The following is a 22,213-nucleotide window of genomic DNA, read 5'->3' on the forward strand; positions in this document are numbered from 1 at the left end:
TGAAAAGAAAATGAAGTATGGTGAGCTTTAATTACTTGCATACATTTTAAATAGTCAAAAAGTAATAATAGCAATAGATGATTAAGCATACAACATATAAAGTCTTGGTAAACAATAATGGAGAGCTTTAATTACTTGTGTACATTTTAAATAGCCAAAAAAAAATAATAGCAATAGATGGTTAAACAAACAACATATAAAGCAAAATTTCCTCCCATTTCCTACCTATTTCTTTGAGTTTTTCCCCCTCCTTAAATGTCTTTTTTCTTAACTATTACTTTGTATTAATAAACACAGCGTAACAAAAAATTTCAGGATAAATGTTGTTCCAAATTTCTCTATTTTAGTGAAAGATGATTGCATTAATGAACATAATCTAATAATCTAACAAAAAAATCAGGATACATTTTGCTTCAAATTCCTCTATATTAGCGAAAAAAAATAGAAGCTTCCTTGATTGGACACTTATTTAGTGCTCTTTTGATACATTAGCTAGTACCATTTTATGCACCATTTATTTATTTCTTTGTTGCCAAAAAATAATTATTCTAACTTTTTTTGTGTTAAATGTGTTGAGCACCAATTGTTTCAATGAGTTTTAGATAATAGAAAAAGAATGTTTAACAGTTGGAAATGGCTACACATAGAGAATACAAGGCTGAATTTATTTTTACTTGCTTGCTTCTTTAAAAAGCTTTTTGATTGATAAATTGTGTCCTAATTACTCCCTCTGTTCCATTTTGGTAGTATTTTTTTGTACATAGTTTAAGTAAAGCTGCTTAACTTTTAAAAGAATAAATCTAATCTACTATTTTCTTAAAATACCATTAAACCAATATCAGAAGTTTGACTAATCACCATACCTTTCTCTCTTTCTCTCTCAACATCTCTCCCTCTCTTGCTTATTTTGAATTCTAGGGTTAGCCATGGCTGCCCTTCATCCTTCGGGTGAAGGGCAACCTATGCATCCATTACCATCAAAATATTCCTTCACAGATATAGGGCCTGTTTGACAAATAAATTTTCGGCTAAGTTTGTCTGCTACAAATTTTTTAATAACTTTAGTTATAGTAATTTCAAAAAACTTCTCAAAGTTTTTAAAATATGTATTTCAAACTATCCAAAATTTACACACTTCAAAAAAAAATTTCACAATTTTTTTTACAGTAAAATTTTAAACAAACAATCGAAAAACTCATTTGCCAAACAGAGCCATAATCTCCTTTTCTTCTCCTACCTTAACGCCAACTCCTTGTCTCAAACCTAGTGAACTTTACAGGGAGGAACCAACATTATCCTTTTCGGGGGAAGATGTTCGGCTCCTCGCTGCTCCTTTCAAGTTTGTGCTCTTTGGAAAATTTTCCAAAGGTCGGCCGTCCATGGAAGGGCTCAGAAAAGAATTCTTGGCTCTCGGCTTTAAGGGTCCTATATCCTTAGGACTTCTTGACCCTCAACACATCTTAATCAGATTCGAGTTGGAAGATGATTTCGATAGGTGTTGGCTTCATGGATTCTAGTCTTTTCAAGGATTTGGCATGAGGGTTTTTAAGTGGTCTCCAACCTTTCGCTGGACATGGAATCGTCGATTGTCCCAATCTAGATCCGGTTGTTGTGCCTTCTAGTACATCTTTTTAACAAGGGACCCTTTTTTTCCCTAGCTAAATTGGTCTGTGAACCCTTAAGGCTGGACGCATCGACAACAATGCTTGCTAGGCCGGCAGTGGCAAGGATTTTTGTTGACATGGATCTACCAGGGCCCCTTCCTGAACGTGTTTGGATCTGGAATCTGTCCAATGGTTTTTGGCAGCGAGTTGAGTACGAGAATTTACATGATTATTGTGTGAACTGTAAGAAACTTGGACACCATAGTAGCGCTTGTAGACAATTTAGTAGTTCAAGGAAGCAACCTGATAATAAGGACTGGAATATTGGGGGGGGCGATGGGACAGCAGAAATTTGGATCCCAAAGGATGGTCACAATCACTCAGAGGAACGAAATCACACTTTGTCAGATAGCAACTAGCATCTTCAAATTTGGACAATCAATTGTGGAGGAGCAAACGATGCTGAAGGACTTAGTCCCGGACAATCAGTTGACACTAATGGTACAACATAATAGTCACAACCCTAGCTCGCAACAACCAACGAGTGACCAGCAATCAATGGATTTGAATCATAGCCAGAGCGCTTCCAAAAAATTAGTCTCAGTGGTGCAACGGCAGCACCAGACCAAAACCTTGGAAACTCCAATGGAGCAACCACAGAATAAAGTTGTGCACTGGCAGGTAATTCCATTGGAGCTGGGGCAGAGTGAAGTTTTGCATCAGCAGGCATCAACAGTGTTGTAGTGTGAGACATTGTAGTAGCCATTAGAACCACAAACAAAATCGCTACCACAACTCCCCTTGATAGATCACAACACCTTCGCTAGCTCTATTATAGATTACCAGAAGCTTTATTCTAAATGAAGAGGAAACCTAGACTCACTCTCGGATGTTGAGAGGCAGCAACATCAAAGTAAACCTCGTGAAATGCTGGTGGAGGACTTTATTCAATTCAAGAAAAAAGTAGACCACCTCGTTCCAATACCCCAGAAGAAGATGCAATTAGCCAAACGTGGGCGATGAAGGCGATTTCTAAACTTACCAAAGACTGTTGTAACCAGGCAATTTTCAAAGGTATCCATAGAATCTTCCTCCCAATTTTAATTATGACGAGTATTTTCGTGTGGAATATAAGGGGCATATTTGGTTGTGCCTCTTCGCGTCGTTTAAAGAAGTTAATAAGGTTACATTCAGTGTCGTTTTTAGTAATCTTAGAGCCTATGGTTGAGCCGGAACAATTAGAAGGTTTTACAGCCAAGTTTGGCTTCCATCTTGGTGTTAGTAACTTTTCCAATAAAATATGGGTCATGTGGAAGACAGGTTTTGCAGTAGATGTAGTAATTAATGCAGATCAATTTATTCATTTGGCTGTTGCTCAGGAGTCATGGATTTTGTTTCTTATTGTTCCTTTATATATGCTAAATGTTCACAAATTGAAAAAAGATCTTTATCGTCGGACTTAGTTTCTTTGTCGGGTGGCTTGGTTTCTAAGCCGTGGCTGATAGGTGGTGACTTTAATGTTGCTGCGTCCATTGATGAATACTTGGGCCGAGCACTACAGAACTTGAATGCAATGGTGAAATTTGCTGATTGTATTTCAATCTATGGTCTGAAACATATTACTTTGTCTGAAAGTTGTTACACTTGGACTGGCGTTCGTCATGGTAGGCGAGTGTGGAAGAGATTGGATAAGTTCCTAATAAATCTAGAATGGCAGCGCCTCTTTCTTAACTCAAAAGTACAACACCTTAATCGTGTAACTTCAGATCAAGTCCATTATTGTTGTAACTCCAGCCATGCTTGAGCTTGGGAACGCGATCATTTAGGTTTCAATATATGTGGGTTAATAACCCCAGCTTTCTCACTGTGGTTCGATGCAGTTGGGATCAGCCAGCTTTAGGCTACGGTATGGCGAGGTTTGTCATAAAATTGAAGAGACTTAAGTAGGTTTTGTGTGAATGGAATAAGGTGTCCTTTAGGAACATTTTTGATAACATAGCTAAAGCTCAAGAAGAAGTTAAACAAAAGGAATTACAACTAGAAGAAGAGGAAATAGAAGCAATGCATCTGCAATGGAGTCAGGCAAATGCTGCTCTGCTAAAGCATTTGGCGGCCAAAGAAGTTTCTTGGAAATAGAAAGCCAGAGTAAGGTGGTTAAAAGATGCTGATTCGAACACAAGATATTTTCACTCTGCACTTTTAGATAAGTGAGTTTGGCTTTCTATGTAGAAAATTAAAAGCTTGGAGGAGGTCTACATTGAGGGAGATGACAACATTGGTGCATCGGCTGTGGATTTCTTCAAGTCCTTGTTAGCAGATTCTTCATTGTTAAACAGACAGGCAACCTTGGAGCTATGAAACAATGTTCCTACCCTTGTAACACCTCTACAGAACGACCAACTGATAGAGGAAGTCACTCTAGAGGAAGTTGAAAGGGCAGTGTTTGAATTGGATGGGCAAAGTGTAGCTGACAGCGATGGATTTGCAGGTTGCTTTTATACTCATTGTTGGGAGATCATTGCAGAAGATGTCTTCTGAGCTGTTCGAGAATTCATGTGTGGAGGAGTAAATTCTTAAGTTGTGATGAAAAAATAAAGTTATTCTACAAGAGGTGTAATTTTTGAAGTTAATTCCAAAAGTGTGATCTTCGCATTTGTGAAATGCGAGTTCAGATACTTCGCATTTCACAAATGCGAGGTCAGTCTTTTACGAAAAAAAGAAAAATAAGCTCGCATTCTACTCAGTCTGAGCACAAAGCCAGAGCTCCCAATCGCCATTCAAATCTGTCTCACTCTCTCCATCCAGCTCACTCCTCACTCTCTCCTCTTTTGTTGAGCTTCCATCTTTCTCGTCAGGCGAAATCTTGGTCACAGCTTGGTCGTCGGAATCTCGCGGCCTTCTCGTCGGAAGCTCTTCTCTTTTGTAGAGCTGTAGCCGTTCTCATCAGGCGAAATCTGGGCACAGCTTTCTCGTCGGAAGCGTCGGAAGATCTCGGCCATTGTAGAGCTTGGACCCTTCTTCGGAACCCATCTCTGCTAGGCAGTTGCGCCTCTCTCCCCCCTCCCAATTTGCCACTTTTACAACCACAACAGGACTCCCCAACCAATTTTGTGTCCCATTTGCACTGCACATTTTCTTTTCACTTGGCAAATGGCTTTCAAATTCGTGACTGTGCTCTGTTACTTAGAAACAGCATAAGGGTATGAAATTTTTTTTTCTGATTTTCTTTTATTTTTCTGGGGTTTTTCTTTTCTGAATTGAATTGGCTTTTCTGATTTGGCAATTTATTGGGTGTTGTTGTTGTTTTGGCTTGTTGTATTTGCTTTTCTGATTTGGCAATTTTTCGGTTTGTCTCTTATTCGTGGCCGTTGGTGTAATTTGTTGATGCATTTGGTCTCCTGTTTGAGGACTGTTGCGGCTGCATCCACATACTTTTTCTTTTATTTTGATTAATTTTGCTGGAGGTTAGCAGTTAGCTATTGCTTTCATGTGGAGGCAGCATGGGATTAATGTGGATCAATATTGTACTGCAGAAACATGAAAGAGAAAAAAAGGAAAAGCAGCAATCAATATTGCATTGTAGAAACATGAAAGAGAAAAAAAAGAAAAAGCAGCAATCTAAGAACCATAGCTAGTTAATGCCAAGTTCTAAGTAGCTAGCTAGCCTACCAAAAAAATAAAATCTTTAAGAAGCCATGCCGAAGCTGCAAAGAAACTTTGTCCTGGCTTTCTTAGTTTTTAGTCTAAAACACCCTGCCTCAAAGATATTAGTTGTCGCATGTGGTGATTGCAGTATATGTTAGGACTGTTGATATGTGTAAATTGCTTAATTGGTTTATAGGTTTGGACTTAGTTAAAGTTTTCCTTAAGCATTTGGTCTGATAGGCTTCATGAAGTTGCCCAGTTCTTTTTACAGAAATGGAGCAGAGGATCTGCCTAATTGCTGGGCTATCATGCTATTACAATGTCTACACATTTGACTGCTATGTGTTTTATCATAGTCTACGGTATTTGAGTAACTTCTGGTATAATTTCTACTTTTACTGCTACTAGGGACATCTGTACTTGGAAGTACTGGCACCCTCATGCTATCCATGCTAACTTTAGGATCCATCACACTTTCCTGCAAACTCTGATATGTATGTATTAAATGGTAAAAAGGATTCTCTTAAACATGTTCAGGGCTGGGGCTGGAATTCAACTGCATGAACCATGGAAATCAATGCATCTGCTCTTGTTGAATGTGAGTGGGTTATGATATTAAACAACAATGTTCGAGATCATCTCATGCTGGTCTGATAGAGGTATTATTTCATTCTGGAGTAGTTCTACTTGTTTCTCATTTTCATTGACTCAGATGTTGCAATTATTGGTTTTTTTGTGGAGTATGGCTAATTTTGAAAATGGTAGTTCTACTTGTACCATAGTCTTGTGCTACTAATTTTAATTTATTTTTCCAGTTGCAGAGGATGGACACTCGCTTGGCACGTATCGAGGATCATTTAAGCATTACTCCACCTCAGGGTGGAGCTGCAGATGAAGATGACGATTGAAGCTGCACCATTACGATCACTATATTATTTGTGCATGGATTTGCTTGCATTTTGTTCTTAATCTGTGGAATGTTGGATGTTTAACTTGATTTTACTTTTTCTGTTTTTTAATTTACTAAAGACTTGTGCTTTTGCAGTGGTTTGTGATTATTGGCTGACAAGTTGTTGGAAATATTGCTTGGATTAAATGTTGTCTATTTTGGGTTTGCTAACAGGGAGTTTAGTCCACTTTTAAGAGGAGACTCTATCAAAATTTTTTCAAAAAAAATTTATATATATATATTTAATCATAATAAATTACAATAAACAAATAAAATGTTTTTCAAATATCCTAGTGAAATAAATATATGTGGTTTGGGAATTTTTTTCTCATTTAATTTGAAAATGATTATTATGTGATTATAATTTTTATATTTATAGGAAAGTATATCTTTTAATCTATAAGATACATTTATATTTATACATTTATATTAATTATACATTTATAAATATATTTATATTATGTATTATATGTAATATAATATATTTATACATTTACATATTCTTCTATAAATATATAAATATATTTATTTATAAATATTCATAAATGTATTATAAATATAAAAATTATAAATTATAGAAATACGCAAAAATATGTTTTAGAAATACGTGAACAAAATAATCCAAAAAACATCTACAGCAAATTTTTTTATATAGTTTTTCAAAAACAACCCCAAAAACAATTAATCCAAACGGACTTGTATTTGAAAAACAAAATGCTACAGTGCTATTTTTTGAAAAACAACCCCGAAAATAGTTAATCCAACGGGGGCCAATGTCATTTAAGAAATTTAACTTTTCCAATATATAATAGCAAATTTGAGAAATTGATTAATCAATTATTAGTAGTATCAATAACAAAAAAATAAAATACTATTCTTGTTCATTCTTATTTTTAATTTCACTGCAAATAATAATTGCTAACTTTTCTTTTTTATGTGGTATATAATATGTTACTTTTAATATAAGGAATTAAGTAGCTACGAATTCTCAATTAGTTTATAGATACTTAAATTATTGAATTACTAGATTAATACACTTTACAAAAATTGTTGACTTACTACATTAATACACTTTACAACATCAGCTACATATATTTTTTAATAACAAAGAGTTTATGATAAATTATTAAGAATGAATTTAACAAATAAACAAATTAAAAAAGTAATTTAAAAAATATTGAAATTTTTTGATGCAATTTTCTAGGAATTCGTATTTATCGGATGCAAGATACAGTCCAACCAAAAAGCTTGCTAGTTTGGTTACGATTTATTGCCCCAAATTATTATCAACTATTGATGTCAATATTAAGGGATCTTTTTTTTCCCAGTTGTGATGAATTTAGAGCCTTAAGTAGTAAAATTTGTAGAAATTTGCATTGCAAATTGTAAATCATTTTATAATTTGCAGTGAAATAATAAAGCAAGGGAAAATGGCATTACAATTGAAGCAAAAACAAAAATTTTTTAGGCAAAATCTAGAAGCCAATGTTGGAAAGAACCTTAAGATGGTACATAGTGAATACTTGTTCACTAGTTTTATCACTCGCATGATGAAGCACGCACGGCTTGTTACTTATGATTATTGTTTGAGCAATAATCATAAGTGTAAAATTGCAGCTTGCTCGCTCACTGGACAAGGAAGCTTCTTTGGTCATTGCTGGGCGGTTACTTACCTCGCATTTATGAAATGCGAGGTCTGCTTTTGTTTTTTTTTTTTTTTTTGTTTTTAATTTCGGTGGTAGAATAATTTAGGGAGACTTCACATTTAGCAAATGCGAGCTCAAAAAACTCGCATTTGCTGAATGCGAAGACCTCAAAAACAGACAACCATACACAAAATACTCCCTTTGTAGAATTTTTTTAAAAATCATCATAATTTTAGAAATTTCTCTGTGTGGAGTTCCACTACCTAAGGGTATTGCAAATACTCTGGTGGTATTAATTCCAAAGAAGGAGGTGCCTACGACATTTGCAGACTTCAGGCCAATTAGTCTTTGTACCTTTATCAATAAGGTCTTCACTAAAATTCTTAGTAATTGAATTAAAATCGTTCTTCCCACTCTCATCTCACTAGAACAATTCAATTTTGTCAGTGGAAGAGAGATCTCAGATAGTATCTTACTTGCACAGGAGATGGTTAACTCAATTGATAAAAAGGTCAGGGGGCACAATGTAATACTCAAGGTTGATATGATAAAGGCATTTGATCGTGTCTCATGGCGTTTTTTGTCCCAATTGTTGGGCTATTTTGGCTTCCATCCTTATTTTTTCTCTCTGGTTATGAATAGCCTCTCTTCCACCTGGTTTTCAATCCTTGTCAACAGGAAGCCATATGGATTTTTCCAAACAAGTCATTGAAACAAAGGGATCACCTTTCTCCTTTTCTTTTTATATGGTGTTAGAGGCGCTTAGTAGAGGCTTGAAGAGCTTAATCTTGATGGGAACGGTGCAACCATATGCTCTTGGCTGTGGCTGCATGCCAGTGTCACACGTAGCATTTACGGATGATGTTGTAATTTTTTCAAGAGGAGACCGTCGTTCGGTTAGCTAGGAAACGACTAATGGCTCGGTAGACGGGGTTTCAGTAGATGGATCTCCCCTTTGTTGATTAGGAGCAAGCTTTTCAAAGGTAAAGGTAAGAAAGAACACTTTCAGCAGTTAGTTGAGAAGATGAGACAAAAGTTGGCGGGCTGGAAGAACAAGTTGCGGTCAGCTGGTGGCCAGATAATTTTAATCAAAAATGTTCTGACTGCTATACCATTATATGCTTTTACAGTTTTACAGCCACCTAAGAGTGTGTTGGGCTAGTTGGAGAGGATTATGTCCTCTTTTTTCTGGGGGGAAGCAGATGGACTGGATAAAAGACATCGGATTAAATGGAGAAATCTGTGCAAGCCAACACAGGAAAATGGTTTGGGGTTGTGCCAACTGGAAGACAGTGTGAACGCTTTTGGGTGCAAACTATGGTGGAAGTTGCGGTCTACTGAAACTTTATTAGCTCGGTTCATTCACTCTAAATATGCTATTGCTGAGAAGGTTTGTCACAGGTCCGAGGTTTGGTGGAAGAAAACTTGCAAGTATTAATAAGGGATGGTAGCTCCTCATTCTGGTACGATAATTGGTTTGGCTCCGGTCCTCTTGCTAGCCAAAAGGTTCAAGTGCCATTGCCAAATGTTCGTGTTCGAGATTTGTTGCAAGATAACGACTGGAACTTAGGCCAAGTAGAGTTGGTTCTCACACATGAAGAAAAAAATGCAGAATTTACGGTCTCATACGTAGCTCTCCCAGGGTAAGAATCTGATGGTCTAGTGTCCATCTGCAAATGGTACGTTTTAGGTATCCTTAGCAATGGAAATGCTTCAGCAACCTTCAAGCTCAATGATATGCAGGAGGATGAGCAGGCGAATGCCATCAAAGGTATCGGTCTTTATGTAGAGACTGATTAATTTCATCCTGCCATTTCCAGATATCCTACAACAATTTGGTTTTAATCTCCCCTCGAAGTTTGCATTCTGTGATAATTAGGACAATTTCGCCCACTGCTTACTTGGATGTCAACTGGCAGTGCAGGTGTGGAAGAGAATAGAGTAGAAATTGGGTATGAAAGTACCACCATCAAAGGATATTATGCTTCATTTGCAGAATTGGTGGATGCACTCTTCGGGGAGGTCAACAATGGCTGAGCTGACGCAGATAGTCCCCTTATTAATCTACTGGGAGCTGTGGAAAGCAAGGAACAAAGCCATTTTTTATGATTATAAAATGATAGTTGGTCAAGTCTTTCATCATGTGCTTGAGTTGTTACATTTTATTTCCTTGGCTCACCTCTTTGTCTTGGAAAATTGCAGTGGAAAGGGTCTTCAGCAGCTGGGGTTGTAGCTTTCCTTCACAGTTTCTAAACCCAAAAATGCTTAACTCTAGTTTGGTCCTTGCCATCACACCCTCATGCAAAACTAAATATAGACGGCTCGTTGCTAGGGAGTCTGGGAGACTTGAGGGAGATAATATCACTCGTTGGCGTCCCTCCCCGTGTGCAAGGAATAACAGTACTATAAAAATTATACTATTCAAACTATGAATCTAAGCAATTAATGAATAAAGTAGATTATACTCATTGATAATAAGTACATTAAATAAAATATTCTTAGAGAAATTAAAATTTAATTAATTTTTAATTGAAAAGTGGGTCCTAGGTTGGGCTCAGGAATGAGCTAATAAACGAGCTCCTTAGTAGCAAACATCATTGGTTCGATGTTTCGGGTGAAACCAATTCACTAATAAAAAGCATTTTCTAAGTGAAGATCTGCACGAATTGAAGTGAGACTATATTTTAAAATGAATGAAAAACAGACTATTAAAATGGGACGAATAGATTACTTTGTATTGATATTAATAAATGAATGGTGTAATAAAAGATTCCATGAATTTTGTTCCAAATTTATAAATTTTGTTCCACATATTTCTATTTATATTAAAAGAAAAATAAAATGGCCTCTTGATTAGACCTTGACATAATTGATATGTACTAACTGACGTAAACAATTGCTATAATAACAAAACTCTGTTAGAATATTAAACAGAGTTAGTTATAGTGAGTTATAATTTGTTTAAAAGGTTGTACACTATTCAAGCTCTCCCTTATCAATAGCCATTCCGCATTTGTTCTTGGCCATTCTTAATACCTTTTTTTTCAAAGACGTGGATGGTGATCATGCTATCCAAACGCCAACAAGAGTGTATGGATTGGCGCCGGTGGCCAAGTTCTTTGTACAGAACAAAACAAAGGGAGGAGGTTCACTAAGCTCCCTGCTGGCCTTGCTTCAAGATAAGGTCTTCATTGACGGTGAGATTTTCACTTTTCTTCTATCCTGTTTAATAAAAACAAAAACTCCTATAGTTGAGATTACTCCTTTGTGGAAGCATAGTGCCTGGTCCAAAAGCGATTCACTACCCTAAGAAACTCCATTGAGCCCTCTTCTTTTATTTTAATTTTTAGAAATGAATAGAAATGAACTTGTGGCAGGAATTATTACAGTCATGATTGGCCAAGAAAAAAAAATGCACGGCTGAAATTATGACTTGGGAATCATTTTCAACAATATGTGTGGATCCCACCAAAATATATACTGAACTTACACCGTGTTTAAAATGATTAACATTCTAATCAAATTCATTTACATCTTGTTGAAATACACATAACCGGTAAGGAACTGTTCCAGCCCCTAGTCCATTAAATATTATCAGTGTCTGGAATAAAAAAAAAACAAATCACTCCTTTGCTTCTAACTATGCCTTAACCTACAAGTTGTAATTCTACGATGCACGTAGCCATTTTGTTAGTGATGGTCTTAATTCCTCTGCAAAAGGATTACTTTTAGTGATTTTCTTCTAAAATCGCCAAAACAGGATCACTGGATTTTGATAGAACAACACAAGATAGTGGACTTAAACGACTCAAATCTCTGCTTTGGATGTAACACATAATTCCTTTGTGAAATATCAAATCCATAGACAATTATACTTAAAGTAGCACTGACTACTCAAGCCAACATTAAAGTAGCACTGAATAAATTTTGTTCATAGTTTTCGTTGTGAGTACACGTGTGAACTCTATGGATGCTTTTCTTCCTTGCATGTATTTAAGAACAATTCGGCTTGTAAAAAGGCCTCCATAAAATATGCTTTTGGACCCAAAATTTAGGTACCAATTAGAAGATGCAGTTCGCGAAGGGGGAGATCCGTTTCACAGGGCGCATGGTACACATGCATTTGAATTTCTTGGAAGCGACCCCAGATTCAATGAGGTATTCAACAAGACAATGATCCACCACACAGCTATCGTCATAAACAGAATGCTTGAACGGTACAAAGGTTTTGAGCACCTCAAAACTTTGGTAGATGTTGGTGGTGGTCTTGGAATGAACCTCAATATAATCACAACTAAATACCCTAGCCTCAAGGGTAATAATTTTGATTTGCCACATGTTATACAACATGCACCAGCCTATCCTGGTATAATTTTTGCTCTTCTCCATTTGTTGCTCAGTTATGTTTGCTCTTTTGCTTCATTACCCTTTAATTAACCAATTCAAGATAGCATGTGAGAACAAATAAAGAAACAGATGCAGACACTTCAAAATAATCTCCGTTAAATTGCAAAGCGAATGAGTTAGTTTTGGGGAAGAAAGACACTTACCATCATGAGTTCTATAATTTTTTTTTTTTTGGAATTAAAGAAGTTTCAATATGTTGTACGACACACTGTTATACTGAATCACAGGCTTCCACAAACTATTGCTTGAAAAGAAGAATTGTTTATTCCATAATCCACTGCATTAGAATAGGATTTTTTTTTTTAAATCTGTAATCCATTACCTTCTACCCTTAATAAGGTAAATTTGCAGGAGTTGAACATGTTGGAGGAGACATGTTTGAAAGTGTTCCACAGGGGGATGCCATTTTTATGAAGGTAAGTTCAACTTTGAAGGAAATCTTATTAGAAGTCAGTCAGTCACAACAAATGCTATCTTTGAACAATATTCTGCAGATCTTTTCAATCTAATTATGTACAGTCCTTCTCTTTTGAACCATATTATGCAGATCTTCAGAGTCTAATAAGTTACCCAACTTCTTATTTGAGTTGCATTTATTTTTACCACTTTAATCAATGAACATTTAGTTGTTAGGCAACAGACGCTTTAACTTTAAAGGTTACTTACACACATGGTTCAAAGACTCGGTCGAGTCGTTACCGTCTCGGTCCCTCCTGATACGATACCGGGACGATACGATTTTGAAATACTTGACTCATCGAGACGTCACCGCAAAGGGTTAAAACAGCCGAGTCATCACTCCGAATCATCCCGAGTCAACTTGAATTTTCATTATTTTTACTAATTTTTTAATTATCTTTGTTTATCAAATTTTTTACAATTTTTAGAATATTAAATATTTCAAAAATGCGCATCTCGCCGAGACCGCGACTGATATGTCGAGACCGATGTGGAACTGTCCGGGCCGCGACCGCGACTTTGAACCACGCATACAAATTATATAACACTCTCTCTAACTTTAGCTATACCATATGGAATTTTAAATAATCAGGAAAGTATCTACAGATCAGGTGAATACTTATAGATTAAGGGATAGGATAATGACACATTAGAAATATTAGTAGTTGAGAGTGATCTATAACTCTCAAGATCATAAAGTCTGTCATCGTCTTATGATGCTTTGTAAAAGGAGTGCCTTTTGTCTGGAATACTCACAGACAACATCCATCAATACTTTTGTAATGGATACTTCATGATTGGGATGATGATCATTGCTTGAAGTTGCTGAAAAATTGTTACAAGACTTTACCAGACAATGGAAAGGTAATAGCTGTTGACGCAATTCTTCCTGTGATTCCTGATTATAGTGCACGCGACAAAGCTACTTGCCAAACAGATCTTATAGTGGTGACTAAAGTAGGAATTGAGAGATATGAAACAGAGTTTCTTGCCCTGGCTACTGCTGCTGGATTTAAAGGCATAAGTGTGAAATGTTTCGTATGTAACTTGTGGGTCATGGAGTTCTATAGTTCATGGGGCATTGTACTTTAAAACCTTAAATGTTGTATGTTGAGTGATTGTTAATGTCATGGTGATCATCTGCAATCTACAGCGAGGAAAAAAAACTGCAATAGTGACCTCGTAAGAATAAATTTAAATATTGTTTTGTTTCCGAATATGATAATTATGATGGAGCTAAGGCAAGTATGATTTAGGCAGGGGCGGATTTAAGGTGGGGGCACTGGGGGCATGGGCCCCCACTGCCTCCCCTCAAATTTGTATAATAGTTATACAATTTTGATATAATCGTAAAGGTGCCCCCAGAGTTTTTTTAGAACAAATGTGAAAAAATAGATCACAAATTTTATATCATTCACTTTCCTCCCCTGGTCTCCCATTTTTTCTTCCAACAGAGCCAAGTGCCAATTATATCAGTCTTTTCTTTTGGTCCCCACTCCCCAATTCCCTTTCCTCCTCTGGTTCCCATTTTCCCTTCACAACCGACGGCTCTTCTTTCTTCCCCCATTTATACTTGTTAGTGAATTTATTATTTTTTTGCTATTAGAAAAAGAGTAGATAAAAAATTTTGATGTTATTTTTGCCCCCACTAAAATTTTTTTCTGGCTCCGCCCCTGGATTTAGGTGTGGTTGGGTATTGTTATTTTACTTCATCCATGCCTTAGCATACTCCAAAAGACATGAAAAAAAGTTTTCTAATACAACACATTTACGTAAAAGTGCACTATCCTACCTATTAAAAGCGCCAAACGCTGAGGAACAGTAGAAGTGGCGTCCTCTGGTGTTCTGCCGGTTCTTTGGTGATTTTGTGCAGCCTTAGGGGCAATTTGGGCGGGAGGTTTCCCTTGCTGCCTGCTTCTTTCTTTTGTTTTTTCCCATCTCCCATTTGGTGTTTCAACCTGGTGCTGCATGTAGTTTTTTAATGCTCCCAAGCCACAATTTATTTTGGTTTTGCCATGATGAGCCACAATTTGTTCCTGTTTTGCCATGGCTTGAGCCTAACATTAAAAAAAAAAAAAAAAATGGTGCCTGGTTTTGGACTGATACTACCTTTTTTAGCCATTAGGAAAATATAAATTTAGATTAACATTTTAGTATGAGTTCCGCTCCAAATTTCTTCTAAATTAGTCACCAAAAAGCCTGCTCCAAATTTTGTCTACACTCCTAACCAAAAAAAATTACAAAAGGTCCTTGTGTGGCCACTTCTACAACACTTTTTGCACAAATTCAAAACAAATTTCAGTATAATTTTGTTCCAAATTCAATTGAATATTTTAATACCAATTTTGTTCGAAATTCTTCTACATTACTTGAAAAGGAAAAGATGTATGGTGAGCTTTGTCTACACTCCTGACCAACAATAAATTCATAAATAAATAAAGGGTCCCTTTAGTGTCCACTTATACAACACATTTTGCATGAATTCATTGCTACTACTTTTATGCATCATTTAATTACTTGCATGAAAAAACAAAATTTTAGTATAATTTTGTTCTAAGTGAAAAAAAAATAATACCAATTTTGTTCAAAATTTTTCTATATTACGAAAAAAGAAAATGAAGTATGGTCAGCTTTGATTACTTGCATACATTTTAAATAGTCAAAAAGTAATAATAGTAATAGATGATTAAACAAACAACATATAAAGTCTTGGTAAAAAATAATGGTGAGCTTTAATTACTTATATACATTTTAAATAGTGAAAAAATAATAATAGCAATAGATGATTAAACAAACAACATATAAAGCAAAATTTATTATTTCCTGCCTGTTTCTCCAAGTTTTTCCCTTCCTTAAATGGCTTTTTTCCTAACTATTACTTTGTATTAATAAACATAACGTAAAGAAAAATTCTAGGATAAATTTTGTTCCAAAATTTTCTATATTAGTGAAAGATGCTTGCGATTAATGAACGTAATCTAATAATCTAACAAAAAGAATAAGGATACATTTGCTCCAAATTCCTCTATATTAGCGAAAAATTAGAAGCTTCCTTGATTGGTTACTTATTTAATGCTCTTTGGATATATTAACTATTACTATTTTTATGCACCATTTATTTATTTCTTCATTGCTAAAAAAATAATAATAAAGGGTCCCTTGAGTGGCCACTTATAAAGCACTTTTTGCACAAATTAAAAAAAAAATTAGTATAATGTTGTTCCAAATTCAATTGAATATTTTAATACTAATTTTGAAATTCTTCTACATTATTGGAAAAGAAGAAGATGTATGTTGAGCTTTGTCTGCATTCCCGACCAAAAACAAAATAAATAAATAAAGGGTCCTTTTAGTGTCCACTTATATAACATTTTTTGCAGGAATTCATTGCTACTATTTTTATGCATCATTTAATTACTTGCATGGAAAAAATAAAAGTATAGTATAATTTTGTTTCAGATTCAATTGAATATTTTAATACCAATTTATTCCAAATTTTTCTATATTGCTAAAAAGGAAAACGAAGTATGGTGAGTTTCAATTACTTGCGTACATTTTAAATAGTCAAAAAGTAATAATAGCAATAGATGATTAAACAAACAACATATAAAGTTTTGGTAAAAAATAATGGTGAGCTTTAATTACTTATGTATGTTTTAAATAGCCAAAAATAATAATAGCAATAGATGGTTAAACAAACAATATATAAAGCAAAATTTATTAGTTCCTATCTGTTTCTTTTAGTTTTTCCCATCCTTAAATGGCTTTTTCCAAACTATTACTTTGTATTAATAAACATAGCATAACAAAAAATTCCAAAATAAATTTTGTTCCAAATTTCTTAATATTAGTGAAAGATGCTTGCCATTAATGAACACAATCTAATAATCCTGTTTTGCCATGGCTTGAGCCTAATACATATATTAAAAAAAACATGGTGCCTGGCTTTGGATTGATTTGACTTTTTTTAGCCATTAGGAAAATATAAATTTAGATTAACATTTTAGTATGAGTTCCGTTCCAAATTTCTTCTACATTCCTCACCAAAAAATCTGCTCCAAAATTTGTCTACACTCCTTACCAAAAACAAAATTATAAAGGGTCATTGTGTGGCCACATATATAACACTTTTTGCACAAATTCAAAAAAAAAATTTAGTATAATTTTGTTCCAAATTCAATTGAATATTTTAATACCAATTTTGTTCGAAATTCTTGTACAATACTGGAAAGGGAAAAGACGTATGGTGAGCTTTGTCTACATTCCTGACCAACAATAAATAAATAAATAAAGGGTCCCTTTAGTGTCCACTTATATAACATTTTTTGCACGAATTCATTGCTACTACTATTATGCATCATTTAATTACTTGCGTGAAAAACAAAATTTTAGTATACTTTTGTTCTAAGTTCAGTTGAATATTTTAATACCAATTTTGTTTGGAATTTTTCTATAGTACTGAAAAAGAAAATGAAGTATGGTGAGCTTTAATTACTTGCATACGTTTTATATACTCAAAAAGCAATAATAGTAATAGATGATTAAACAAACAACATATAAAGTCTTGGTAAAAAAATAATTGTGAGCTTTAATTATTTATGTACATTTTAAATAGCGAAAAAATAATAATAGCAATAGATGATTAAACAAACAATGTATAAAGAATAATTTATTATTTCCCACCTGTTTCTCTGAGTTTTTCCCCTCCATAAATGGCTTTTTTTCCTAACTATTACTTTGTATTAATAAACATAGCGTAAAGAAAAATTCTAGGATAAATTTTGTTCCAAATTTTTTTATATTAGTGAAGATGCTAGCTATTAATGAACATTAGAAGCTTCCTTGATTGGACACTTATTTAATGCTCTTTGGATATATTAACTATTACTATTTTTATGCACCATTTATTTATTTCTTCATTGCTAAAAAATTAATAATAAAGGGTTCTTGAATGGCCACTTATATAGCACTTTTTGCACAAATTCAAAAAAAATTAGTATAATGTTGCTCCAAATTCAATTGAATATTTTAATACCAATTTTGTTTGAAATTCTTCTACATTACTGGAAAAGAAGAAGAGGAATGGTGAGCTTTGTCTACATTCCTGACCAAAAATAAATAAATGAATAAAGGGACCCTTTAGTGTCCACTTATATAACACTTTTTGTAGAAATTCATTGCTACAGTTTTTAAGCATCATTTAATTACTTGTGTGAAAAAGCAAAATTTTAGTATAATTTTGTTCCAAATTCAATTGAATATTTTAATACCGATTTTGTTCAAAATTTTTCTATATTGCTGAAAAGAAAATGAAGTATGGTGAGCTTTAATTACTTGCATACATTTTAAATAGTCAAAAAGTAATAATAGCAATAGATGATTAAGCATACAACATATAAAGTCTTGGTAAACAATAATGGAGAGCTTTAATTACTTGTGTACATTTTAAATAGCCAAAAAAAAATAATAGCAATAGATGGTTAAACAAACAACATATAAAGCAAAATTTCCTCCCATTTCCTACCTATTTCTTTGAGTTTTTCCCCCTCCTTAAATGTCTTTTTTCTTAACTATTACTTTGTATTAATAAACACAGCGTAACAAAAAATTTCAGGATAAATGTTGTTCCAAATTTCTCTATTTTAGTGAAAGATGATTGCATTAATGAACATAATCTAATAATCTAACAAAAAAATCAGGATACATTTTGCTTCAAATTCCTCTATATTAGCGAAAAAAAATAGAAGCTTCCTTGATTGGACACTTATTTAGTGCTCTTTTGATACATTAGCTAGTACCATTTTATGCACCATTTATTTATTTCTTTGTTGCCAAAAAATAATTATTCTAACTTTTTTTGTGTTAAATGTGTTGAGCACCAATTGTTTCAATGAGTTTTAGATAATAGAAAAAGAATGTTTAACAGTTGGAAATGGCTACACATAGAGAATACAAGGCTGAATTTATTTTTACTTGCTTGCTTCTTTAAAAAGCTTTTTGATTGATAAATTGTGTCCTAATTACTCCCTCTGTTCCATTTTGGTAGTATTTTTTTGTACATAGTTTAAGTAAAGCTGCTTAACTTTTAAAAGAATAAATCTAATCTACTATTTTCTTAAAATACCATTAAACCAATATCAGAAGTTTGACTAATCACCATACCTTTCTCTCTTTCTCTCTCAACATCTCTCCCTCTCTTGCTTATTTTGAATTCTAGGGTTAGCCATGGCTGCCCTTCATCCTTCGGGTGAAGGGCAACCTATGCATCCATTACCATCAAAATATTCCTTCACAGATATAGGGCCTGTTTGACAAATAAATTTTCGGCTAAGTTTGTCTGCTACAAATTTTTTAATAACTTTAGTTATAGTAATTTCAAAAAACTTCTCAAAGTTTTTAAAATATGTATTTCAAACTATCCAAAATTTACACACTTCAAAAAAAAATTTCACAATTTTTTTTACAGTAAAATTTTAAACAAACAATCGAAAAACTCATTTGCCAAACAGAGCCATAATCTCCTTTTCTTCTCCTACCTTAACGCCAACTCCTTGTCTCAAACCTAGTGAACTTTACAGGGAGGAACCAACATTATCCTTTTCGGGGGAAGATGTTCGGCTCCTCGCTGCTCCTTTCAAGTTTGTGCTCTTTGGAAAATTTTCCAAAGGTCGGCCGTCCATGGAAGGGCTCAGAAAAGAATTCTTGGCTCTCGGCTTTAAGGGTCCTATATCCTTAGGACTTCTTGACCCTCAACACATCTTAATCAGATTCGAGTTGGAAGATGATTTCGATAGGTGTTGGCTTCATGGATTCTAGTCTTTTCAAGGATTTGGCATGAGGGTTTTTAAGTGGTCTCCAACCTTTCGCTGGACATGGAATCGTCGATTGTCCCAATCTAGATCCGGTTGTTGTGCCTTCTAGTACATCTTTTTAACAAGGGACCCTTTTTTTCCCTAGCTAAATTGGTCTGTGAACCCTTAAGGCTGGACGCATCGACAACAATGCTTGCTAGGCCGGCAGTGGCAAGGATTTTTGTTGACATGGATCTACCAGGGCCCCTTCCTGAACGTGTTTGGATCTGGAATCTGTCCAATGGTTTTTGGCAGCGAGTTGAGTACGAGAATTTACATGATTATTGTGTGAACTGTAAGAAACTTGGACACCATAGTAGCGCTTGTAGACAATTTAGTAGTTCAAGGAAGCAACCTGATAATAAGGACTGGAATATTGGGGGGGGCGATGGGACAGCAGAAATTTGGATCCCAAAGGATGGTCACAATCACTCAGAGGAACGAAATCACACTTTGTCAGATAGCAACTAGCATCTTCAAATTTGGACAATCAATTGTGGAGGAGCAAACGATGCTGAAGGACTTAGTCCCGGACAATCAGTTGACACTAATGGTACAACATAATAGTCACAACCCTAGCTCGCAACAACCAACGAGTGACCAGCAATCAATGGATTTGAATCATAGCCAGAGCGCTTCCAAAAAATTAGTCTCAGTGGTGCAACGGCAGCACCAGACCAAAACCTTGGAAACTCCAATGGAGCAACCACAGAATAAAGTTGTGCACTGGCAGGTAATTCCATTGGAGCTGGGGCAGAGTGAAGTTTTGCATCAGCAGGCATCAACAGTGTTGTAGTGTGAGACATTGTAGTAGCCATTAGAACCACAAACAAAATCGCTACCACAACTCCCCTTGATAGATCACAACACCTTCGCTAGCTCTATTATAGATTACCAGAAGCTTTATTCTAAATGAAGAGGAAACCTAGACTCACTCTCGGATGTTGAGAGGCAGCAACATCAAAGTAAACCTCGTGAAATGCTGGTGGAGGACTTTATTCAATTCAAGAAAAAAGTAGACCACCTCGTTCCAATACCCCAGAAGAAGATGCAATTAGCCAAACGTGGGCGATGAAGGCGATTTCTAAACTTACCAAAGACTGTTGTAACCAGGCAATTTTCAAAGGTATCCATAGAATCTTCCTCCCAATTTTAATTATGACGAGTATTTTCGTGTGGAATATAAGGGGCATATTTGGTTGTGCCTCTTCGCGTCGTTTAAAGAAGTTAATAAGGTTACATTCAGTGTCGTTTTTAGTAATCTTAGAGCCTATGGTTGAGCCGGAACAATTAGAAGGTTTTACAGCCAAGTTTGGCTTCCATCTTGGTGTTAGTAACTTTTCCAATAAAATATGGGTCATGTGGAAGACAGGTTTTGCAGTAGATGTAGTAATTAATGCAGATCAATTTATTCATTTGGCTGTTGCTCAGGAGTCATGGATTTTGTTTCTTATTGTTCCTTTATATATGCTAAATGTTCACAAATTGAAAAAAGATCTTTATCGTCGGACTTAGTTTCTTTGTCGGGTGGCTTGGTTTCTAAGCCGTGGCTGATAGGTGGTGACTTTAATGTTGCTGCGTCCATTGATGAATACTTGGGCCGAGCACTACAGAACTTGAATGCAATGGTGAAATTTGCTGATTGTATTTCAATCTATGGTCTGAAACATATTACTTTGTCTGAAAGTTGTTACACTTGGACTGGCGTTCGTCATGGTAGGCGAGTGTGGAAGAGATTGGATAAGTTCCTAATAAATCTAGAATGGCAGCGCCTCTTTCTTAACTCAAAAGTACAACACCTTAATCGTGTAACTTCAGATCAAGTCCATTATTGTTGTAACTCCAGCCATGCTTGAGCTTGGGAACGCGATCATTTAGGTTTCAATATATGTGGGTTAATAACCCCAGCTTTCTCACTGTGGTTCGATGCAGTTGGGATCAGCCAGCTTTAGGCTACGGTATGGCGAGGTTTGTCATAAAATTGAAGAGACTTAAGTAGGTTTTGTGTGAATGGAATAAGGTGTCCTTTAGGAACATTTTTGATAACATAGCTAAAGCTCAAGAAGAAGTTAAACAAAAGGAATTACAACTAGAAGAAGAGGAAATAGAAGCAATGCATCTGCAATGGAGTCAGGCAAATGCTGCTCTGCTAAAGCATTTGGCGGCCAAAGAAGTTTCTTGGAAATAGAAAGCCAGAGTAAGGTGGTTAAAAGATGCTGATTCGAACACAAGATATTTTCACTCTGCACTTTTAGATAAGTGAGTTTGGCTTTCTATGTAGAAAATTAAAAGCTTGGAGGAGGTCTACATTGAGGGAGATGACAACATTGGTGCATCGGCTGTGGATTTCTTCAAGTCCTTGTTAGCAGATTCTTCATTGTTAAACAGACAGGCAACCTTGGAGCTATGAAACAATGTTCCTACCCTTGTAACACCTCTACAGAACGACCAACTGATAGAGGAAGTCACTCTAGAGGAAGTTGAAAGGGCAGTGTTTGAATTGGATGGGCAAAGTGTAGCTGACAGCGATGGATTTGCAGGTTGCTTTTATACTCATTGTTGGGAGATCATTGCAGAAGATGTCTTCTGAGCTGTTCGAGAATTCATGTGTGGAGGAGTAAATTCTTAAGTTGTGATGAAAAAATAAAGTTA

The 22,213-nt window shown here is 35.2% G+C and overlaps 1 long non-coding RNA gene across 1 annotated transcript; it reads left to right on the forward strand.

Moving 5' to 3' along the window:
* The first annotated feature begins 4,204 nt into the window (after positions 1-4,204).
* LOC140006425 (uncharacterized) lies at positions 4,205-6,345 on the forward strand. Its single transcript, XR_011814033.1, has 3 exons — positions 4,205-4,804; positions 5,787-5,908; positions 6,065-6,345. It is a non-coding gene; the product is annotated as an uncharacterized lncRNA (long non-coding RNA).
* The last annotated feature ends 15,868 nt before the right edge of the window (positions 6,346-22,213 follow it).

This window comes from Coffea arabica, chromosome 5e (assembly GCF_036785885.1).
Source record: "Coffea arabica cultivar ET-39 chromosome 5e, Coffea Arabica ET-39 HiFi, whole genome shotgun sequence".
In the NCBI taxonomy this organism is placed as follows: Eukaryota; Viridiplantae; Streptophyta; class Magnoliopsida; order Gentianales; family Rubiaceae; genus Coffea; species Coffea arabica.